This window comes from Salvia miltiorrhiza, chromosome 6 (assembly GCF_028751815.1).
Source record: "Salvia miltiorrhiza cultivar Shanhuang (shh) chromosome 6, IMPLAD_Smil_shh, whole genome shotgun sequence".
NCBI classification, from domain to species: Eukaryota; Viridiplantae; Streptophyta; class Magnoliopsida; order Lamiales; family Lamiaceae; genus Salvia; species Salvia miltiorrhiza.
In genome coordinates, this window is record NC_080392.1 from 32942202 (window position 1) to 32952331 (window position 10130).

Below are 10130 nucleotides of genomic sequence, written 5' to 3' on the forward strand. Positions count from 1 at the left end.
ACTTGAAGTAGCCGAGTTCCCTCCTGATTGTGTCGAGCGACCTCCCCTCACCGTGTGCAGCTCCGTACAAGAAGGTAGCAACTGCAGGCTATGGATAGGATCATTAACAAAAGAGAAAAGTTGATGACGAAACAAAAAGATGATAGATTAAGAGATATCATCTCTGGTAAAAAGTTAATTATTTTAGCAACTTCACAAAAAAGATTATTAAAAAGTTCATTCCATCAAAAGGGAGTAAAAACACACGCTGTAACAACAATATGAGCACCATTTATAATCAACCAAAAAAATAAGAATGACAAAAATTGTCTCTTCAAGTGTACAATATCTTTCCCTGTCGACTCTAGCAAGAACTATCTACAACGTGAAATTACACAGCCTTACATAATCGCGAGTTTCATAACTTTGAGCCAAATTTCACTACCAATACCAATTTTACCAATTCTCTGAACAGTGAGCAAATTCCCTACAGTCTAAATCTAATGGCTAACTTCTTTTAGCATACAGTCTAAATCTAGATCCCAAATTTCATGTCAGTAGCAAATAAACTTCTTTCGTAGTTTGGAATATGATTATGAGGATGTATTTCCTTCTTCGAATCTTTATATTTATATGATTGACCTCGTCTGATTCTTTGCAGCACATGCATACTTAATGCTCGCAATCCAAACCTTGGATTTTAGCATTGTTCTGCTGCTCCTAAAGTACCCCAGTAAGCCTCAGTACAATCTACCAGATTTCTTCCGTGCAAACAAATCTTCAGAACAACGAAGCTGCTGCTGGCGTTGGTGCTTAGGTTTGGAGTCCGTCTGTGGGCTTCTTTGACGTCGTCTACGGCGACGTGGAGACGGGTCTCAGCGGCGGTCCGTGCGGCGGCAGCGGCGGCGGCGGCCTCGAGTTGTGTGGGACTAGGGAAGCGCGGGGACAGAGGTGAATATTAGAGAGAGAGAGAGAAAAGAAAGAGAGAGAGAGAGAGAGAAGTAGATAGAGAGAGACTATTAGAGAGAAAGTATTAAATTAAAGACACGTCAGCACACATTAATGACGTGTCACATACGCGTGACGCCAAAAGGCGCCACCTCAGATTTCCGATGACCGGAGGTGAATTTTAAGGAAAAAATGGAACGAATGCAAAGTTCATGGTTTAAAATATAAATTTCGAAGTCGGTGTGCAGAATGAAAAAGTGACTAAAGTTCGTGTATTTTCATGCAATTAACCCATTAATTTAAGCTGTCAGAGCTCTAATTAATTAATGGATGTCAGATATTTTAAATACGAAGATTTAATAAGTCTAAATACAAGCCCCGACTCATCACCGGCAATAAAGGGGTAAGTCAGTATTGATTCTCTAGTGGAATGAATTAATACTTATGAATTAATTATTATTTGGGCTGATCATAGAAATTAATTCATTTGAGGCCCATCTTTATTCCTTGTATCTGGTCCCTGGACTGGCCCAAAGTCTCCTATGCCCTAGTTGGAGAATTCGCCCATCACAGTTTTGGCGCCCCAAGAACTGTATTTTGTCTTTAAATACAACTATCTCCTCTCAGGAAAAATACACACGCTTTTAGGGTTTTGAGAGAGCAGCACGGGAGGCGCTAACTTGAGAAGGCTGATTCTCTCTTGGGAACTTTGATTTAAAAACTTGTAAAGTAAACTTTAACGTGAATTTAAACTTGTAATTAACTATGCATGAAAGAAAGAAAGCAAAATGAACTATTAAGATACAAGGAATAAAGATGGGCCTCAAATAAATTAATTTATTTATGGTCAGCCCAGACCATAATTAATTTATAAATATCAGTTCATTCCACTAGAAAACCGATATTGACTTACCCCTTTATTGCCGGTGATGAGTCGGGGCTTGTATTTAGACTTATTAAATCCTCGTATTTAAAATATCTGACATCCATTAATTAATTAGAGCTCTGACAGCCCAAATTAATTAATCTCTTTGTAATCCTTAAGCAGTACCACTCAAACCTTATTATTGCACCTGAACTTAATCAACCTGCATGGTTTAGCGCAATAAACATTATTGAGCTCCTTAAGGGGATGTCATTATCCTATACCGGATACGAGTACTAATACAGATAATCAGATATCATATATTAACCGCTATCACCCAAGATACAGAGTACTCAAGTTACTATATAACTCTCGCTCATAGTAAGTCAAAGTGATAAACGAATCAACATATATATCTGAAATCTTATTAGTATTAAGATCTTATAAGTCACTGAGATCTTTGATTCTTCACTTAAGTCAGATAGAAGAATATATCTCACTGTGGTCCTATCAATACGTAATGACATACCAGTATAGATAAGTAGTCAAGACAAACTACTTCCATCCATACCGCAGCCTAAACCAATAACTTGTCCTAGAGTTATTTCGGCTGTGATTATATTATATCTCTTAAGGTTATTCCAATTATATGGTCTTCTGTGATCTACAACACACCATATAATCTACTTATATAGAGATAAAGAACATACATATGCAATCATGAACACAATCAGATAGGAGATTAGATAGTGAACTTAGGAAACATTGTATACAAGCATAAAACGTTCTTGCTTTCAGTATACAAATCCAACAATCTCCCACTTATACTAAAGCAAACTTTTAGTATACAATGCGTCTATTTACCAATCACCTAACACTTCTCCCACTTATACTTAAAGTTTCCTAAGTGGGTGGCATCAATCGCATTCCCATCTTTTAATGACCATTTGCGATAAGCCTTTTGTGAAAAGATTAGTAGGTTTCTCTAATATGTGAGAATTTATTCTATGAGCACAAAACCTCGATTTACGAACAAACGTATAACTTGGTTGTAACACCCCGTATTTTGAGAAGCTAATTGTGCCCTAGCTCGTATTTAAATTGAGTTTAAATAGTAGCTAGAGGAATTATGCACGTGGGCGAATAAATGAGATAAGAATTATTTTTGAGAATTATAGAAGGCGATATTATCTTTCTCGGGTCATATAAATCCTATTATAGAGAAGTCTATCTTCGCCCTACATTTTAATTGAGATATCTATGTGATATTAATATTTTACGAGGTAGAATATTCACATATGATTTTTGATGCATTGTTGTTATGATATTATAATATCATAATTGAGATAAGTTTTTCCCACACGAAAATAAATATATTTCCGTGGGATATATTCCTACACACTAAATTAGTGATGTAAAGTATTCAAGCATATATGTATATATTTTTCTAGATCTCTCTCACTCTCTCTCACTCTCTCTATCTCTCGATCTCTCTCACTCTCTCTCACTCTCTCTATCTCTCGATCTCTCTCACTCTCTCTCACTCTCTCTATCTCTCGATCTCTCTCACTCTCTCTCACTCTCTCTATCTCTCGATCTCTCTCACTCTCTCTCACTCTCTCTATCTCTCAATCTCTCTCAATCTCTCTCACTCTCTCTCTTTCTCCCTCACTCTCTCTCACTCTCGGCCTCTCTCTCCCCTCACGCACCCCCCTTCTCTCTCTCCCTCATTACTTCATTCTCCCCCATAAATGTTGCACACATGCAACATTAAACCCTAACCTAAGTAGCTAACCTAGTTAGCCCAACAAAATCCCAAGGTTCAAGCTCTCACATCTCTCTCTCATATCTCTATCTCTCGGCTCTCACTCCTCTCTCCTCCCTCATGCTCGGCTCTCTCTCTTCTCCCTTCTCTCCTTCTCTCTTCTCATTCTCCTGCACCATTAAGAGGGTGACATACTCACCATTTATCATCCCATTTAATTCAAGATATGCATTAATAGCAAGATCACACCATCACTTCTCATAAAGGCAAGCAAGCTCCCTCTCCCTTTTTCTTCCCCTTCGGCAGCCCCCTCTCCTCTCACTCCACCATACTTTTCTTCTTGTTTCACCAAATATAGTAAGGATTAAGGAAGCCAAAAGTGTTCTAGCTACACACTAAAGCCATCAAGGGTGTATCAATCTTAAGCACAAGCTCCAAGAGGATTTCACATCATCCCCTACTCCACCTCCATTAATCTTGTGGGTAGCAACCTCAATTCTCCTCTCATGTTATATATATATATATTTTCCTTGATATATAAGCATGTTTATTGAAGTATATAGAAGCATGATAGTCCCCTCTCCACTCTTGTAATTCTCGAAAATTTTGATATAAGAAAGCATGATGAATTCTTTCAACTTTCCACTACCTTCATGTGCTCATACACCTCTCCATGTTAGATACATGAGAGGAAGAGATATGTTTCTTGAGAACCCTTGAAAGGGCTATATGTTATGATTAGTGAAGCATGATAAGTTCTTAGTAAGAAAATGCATGAGAATGATAGTGAAAGCATGAATCTATGAGGATATGTGTATATGTTGTAAATTCGACCATTTCGGGAATTTTCTTACGTTCTGGACTGATGAATCGACGAGGTTTCCCTCGTCCAAAAATCTTCAAAATTTTATGGTGTGTACATATATGAGTTTTGTAAGCACTGGTAAAATTTAAAGTCATTTGGACTTGGTTTACTACCTTTTTAAAATAGAAACCTTTTACTGCGCATTTCCACCGGAAATTTTGAAGGGCAGTCTGTGGAGTCACACTTTTCAGTAACTTTAAAAAATATTCAGCCTCCCAAATTTTTATGAGAGAAAGATACAAGTGTTATACAGACTCATGTAAAATTTCAAAGCATTTGGACAACGTTTGCTAATGTTTAAAAATCCTAGCTTCCAGTCGTGCCAAACTGCCGAATCTGGTAGACTGTGGGAAAACACCCATATCTCTTAAACCACTTGGAGTTTTTCACTCTAATGTTTTTTAAACGAAACTAGACTCAAAGAGGTTTTCATCGGTATAAGTCTCGAATCCAGGAGATTCCTGAGTTAAAGCAGTTTATTTGTTAAAGTCGAGACAGAACAGAATGGTAAACTGGAAGGTCCGAAAATTTTGCTTTGATTTTGTGTTAAGAATTTTTAAAGGGTTTTGGTGGAATTATACACCATGATATGGCATGAAAATGCTACTAGAAAGTTTTATAAATATTTTTCAAGGCTTATATGAATATTTGGGATTTTCCCCACAAAGAAAAAGTTTTCAAGTTCATATAATGACTTTTAAGTCATTTGATTATTAAGATAAGTTATATGCATATTATGTGAAATAAGTGATTATTTGAAGCATGTATGATTAAGTAATTTTTGAATGCTATTTGCCTAGGATTGAGAGTCCTTTAATTGGATAAGATATCCGATTATATTGGGAAGTCCAGTTGGGTAAATAGTGGAGAAGTTATAAGATGAGATTAAGCACATGATGAAAGTTTAAGCTTAAGTATGAGATATGAGTTAGATGAGATTCTAACTAGAGTTTATTTTGTCACATGACAATCTAAACACGTGCGCCACTAAAGGTTCGAGTGACAGCCGGCGTTAGTACGACCCCGAGCGTTACGTCATCGACTCCTGAGACAGGTGGGCTTTATTCTAACTCTATTATGGCAAGCTACCATAATAACGAGTTCAAATGCAAAGTATTATGAAAATAAAGCATGATGAAGCATTATTGATGAGTACTATGAAAATGAAGCATGTTGAAGCATTATTGATGCATATTATGAAAATTGTCATCTTGCCATATTTATTATTGATGAGAAAGAAGTATGGTATGTTGCCTTATGAAAGACATGACTAAGTTCATGAAGCAAGATATCGGCCTTTAACTGATCCAGATGACAGTAAAGGTTATGTGCACAAGAGGTGATCGTGAGCCGTCTCTAGTCGGCCGGTCACGGTGATTTGAAGGAGGCCTCCTTCTCTTCACCTAGTATATATATATATATATTATATGAGTATTCATAGTTGGCACATACCCAGAGTATATTGTCTGCAGACAAATGAGATTATTGTTATGATGCAAATGAGTTTATGACAGAAAAACATGAACAGGTATTTTTAATCTCAGTTAAATCATGTTGATGCATTGAAAAGGGCAAGATTGACATATAGCTCTAAGAGCAAGATTTCAATTATTTCCGGCATGAGTCCACTGAGTGCTTTTTGGTACTCAGCCCTGCATGTATTTCTAAATGTGCAGGTCTGGCTTGGCGCGAGGATGGGTGAAGGCTGTTGGAATTGTCAGCTGACAGTGTCTTTCTATGTCTCATGCTTATCTTATTGCTTTGACTCTATAAGATATTATACTCCCTGCTATATGTCTTCACACATATAGTAATGCATCGCTGCACAACTCTGATGAATCTCTTTATTTAATTTGCTGTTGCCTGTAATATCCCATAAGGGAAAATACTCTCAAACCTTGCGAAGTCTCGAATTATGTTTTACCAAGCAAGTAATTTAATTTAGTCTTAAAGTCTTTCTTGAAAAAGAGTATAGTTGCAAATGCTTCCGCTAAAGCAAGACGTAAATTCTATTTCTTTCATGATTATTTTTATTAGTCGTACGATACTTGGTATACGCTATCACTGGCTATATCGGGCTGCGACATTGGTACTGACTCTCCATGTGTTTGACCCCTTGTGGTTCTTGGATTCCTTAGAGTTTGCAACTGCACTTGAAGTATCACGAAGGTGATGCTCTCACGCAAACTAGGAATCACCCTTAGATCCTCGAGGTAGTGGTCAAACCAAAAGGTTTTACCTCCCAAGGAAAACACATAGCTCGAGGTAATTATTCTTTGTTCCGGTCAGCCTGGAAATCCGAAATCGTATAATCCAAAAGGCAACTAAACTGTCTAACTGGTAAACTATCCTTATTCTCTAGTCATGGACTTGAGAATGTAATTTACCACAGTTCAGTGTCCTTAACTAGGACTATACTGATATCTTACAACCATGCTAACTGCATAGCAAATATAAGATCTCGTACATAGTAATCCATACACGAAGCTATCTACTGCGGAAAAGTAGAATACTGCCTTCATTTCCTCAACCTCAACAGGCATCTTAAGACATAGTCTTTAGATAAAGGAACGCCATATCTAAAAGGTAGCAATCCTTTCTTGGCGGTATTCATACTAAAACAAGAATTCACAGTATCAATGTAAGACACTCGAGATAAGCCCAACATCATTTTCTAGTGATCCCTTATAACCTTGATCACAAAGACGTATACTGTACCTCCTTAGTCTTTCATCTAAGATTGTTCGGATAACCATTACTTTATGTCTTGACAATATTTCCATATTGTCGCCAATTAGGAGAATATTATCTACATAAAATGCAAGATAAACCACATCACCGATGACACGAGAGCGATTGACACGAGATGCTTCTCTCACTCCCTCACGTAACCTTCAGGTTGTTGCACATGGATGTCCTTACCTTTTGACAAGGTAATATATATGACATCCATTTGCCAGACCTCGATGGTTTAAGTGAGCTGCTATGGGTAAAATGATCCGAATGTTCTGAGCATGGCACTGGCGAAAATATCATCATAACCTATACCCTTACGCTGGGCATAACCTTTCGCCACTAGTCTAGCTTTGAAAGCTACGACCTTGCTCATTCGGGCCTGTCTTTATCTTGTATACTCACTTACAACCTAAGGCTTTACTGCATCCTGGTAGCAAGATTTTCTAGTATACACCCATATTCTTAATGGATTGCTCCATTGAGGTGTGCCAAGAATCTACATTCTCGTCTCCCACTAATTCCAAGTAGATATCTGGGTCGATTCTCTTATATTCACTACCAGGGACTGAATCCAAAGATTCTCCCAAGAACATAAATCGATCGGGTTGTCCCACAACCCTCCCACTACAATGGATCTGTGGTGGCACATGTGTGTCAACAGTGCGTGCAGTGTCTTATGGTACAAAACTCTTGCACACTTGGCTTGGGTGATGGAATCGCTTGTCTAATGTCTTCAATTTCTTGAAGCACACTATCTGACTTGGATTAGTGATTACTCCCATAGTCCACTTCTAAGAATCGTGTGTCATTGCTAATAACCACCTTCTGATTCTTTAGGACTAATTGCAAAGATACATAACTCATCATCGGACATATTTTTCCAAGAGTGACCTATTTCTTCTCTCCACTACACCATTTTATGTAGGGATTACACGGTGTAGTAAACTGGGTTGGAATCCCAAACACTGACAATGAATCAGAAAAGATCATTCCTAACACATTATTGGCCCTTTATCCCCTTTGCCATGAATGACATGGTCTCCATCTTTTCCTCTATACAGGATTCGCAGGTTCGAAATAGTACAACCTGGATTGAATCCAATGTACTTATTTAGACACGAGCCTTTGGATCCTGTTAAGATAGATGTGACATATTTCTAGGGTATCAATATATGTGTAAGATCCTCATGAGAGATTAGCCTTAACTTTTCTCTTTCTTTTGTTCGATGATGTAAATGCAATATAAATGTATTTTGTAGACAAGTTATAGTATGAAGAGAGATGTTCAAAATACCAGAATAGACAACTTTGTCATTTCTTATGATAGAAATACTACTATTAAAAATGTCATGTGATCCATCTATTCAAAATTTTGAAACATGATAAGGAACTCTCAAAAACTAAACTATGTCTTTAGAACTTAAAGACAAGTCTTCAATTGCAACAACTGCGACTCTAGTCACGTTGCCTACGAAGACAATCATCTCATCACTTCCCAGCTTCCTTGTCAGCCTAAAAGCCATGCAAGATGCAACAATCATTATCAATTTCTCTCGTTATCCACTACTCACAACTGAGTAGAAAACGAGCTGACATGTCTCAGTTACTATAGCAAGTGAAGTACCTTAACCCTTTGCCTTGAGTATTGAAAGAAGAAATCTCCAATACTCAATCTTATCACACCACTACTCCCACTATTTCCCTTATCTTTCTTGCCCCTTGGACCCTTCTTCTTCTCGTCATTCGACGAAGAAGATGGCTCTCCTTTGGCAATAACAAGTGCTTGCACATCTCTTTTCCACAACTTCCTTAGCCGTAACTAGAGCATTCAACAACTTAAAAGAAGTATTATCTTTCTTGCTCATAACAGCATTGAGGCGGAAGTTCTTAATTAAAAGACTTGGGAAGAAAGTTCAGGATAATATCGACTTTTGCCTCACCGTCGATACTCCCACTGAGCAAGTCAAGTCCGTTAAAAATTTGCATGACATGCTCGTGCACTGAGCTGTGCTCACTCATAAAAATAACAAGATTACTCTCATCAAATTTAAATGAGCAGCTGAGTCCAACTCTCCGAACACTTTCTTGAGATTCAGCATGATGCTAATAGCATCGTCTATGCCCTGATGTTGTAGCTACAAGGTTTGTGACATTATACTCATAATATAGCATATAACCACATTATTCGTCTTATGCCACCTTTTATGTAATTCCTTTTTCTCATCAGTTGACTATTGTTCGGACCATAACAACATGGAGTAGTAAGCAACACAAAAATTGTGTTAGTTTGTGATAAAGATAGAAAACCAAAATTGCGTTTCCATTTTATATATGTGGACCGGTTAAAAGACTTTGTGCAAGAATAAATAAACAATAAGAGTCATAGACACATCTGAAAGTAAAGAACATAAAGCACATAATTCGTAACAATAATATTGTAACCTTTTGATAAAACAATATTAATGAAACCTCCAACGGCTCAAGGAATCCCATGTGCAAGCCACGTTGGGTGGACGTTTACACACGAACTCCTCAACCAGACTATTCACCTAGTCATTTAATTTCCATGTCAACTTAACCTTTTGACAAAAGAAATTAATAGTTGGCACCTTAACTAGACCATATCATCATCAAGAAGGGACTCCTTTGGGAGTTGTACATTGTACTTGATATGATATCTAAGCAATGACCACATTTTAACCTTGAAAATTAAATTCTCAAAATTGACATACTCACTCGGACCATGCCGCTTTCAATTTAATTTTTTTGGTTATCTTATTTAATTCCATTCTCCTAAGTACTTGTGAAAATTACACAAGTAAGCCACGTTGGGTGGACGTTTACTGCATAACTCCCACTACTTCAATGGATTAAATATTTTTATAGAAACCTCTTCTGACAAACTTATGAGAAACAAATATGAAGTAAGCCACGTTGGGTGGACGTTTACTCACATTGTCAATCACTTTGTC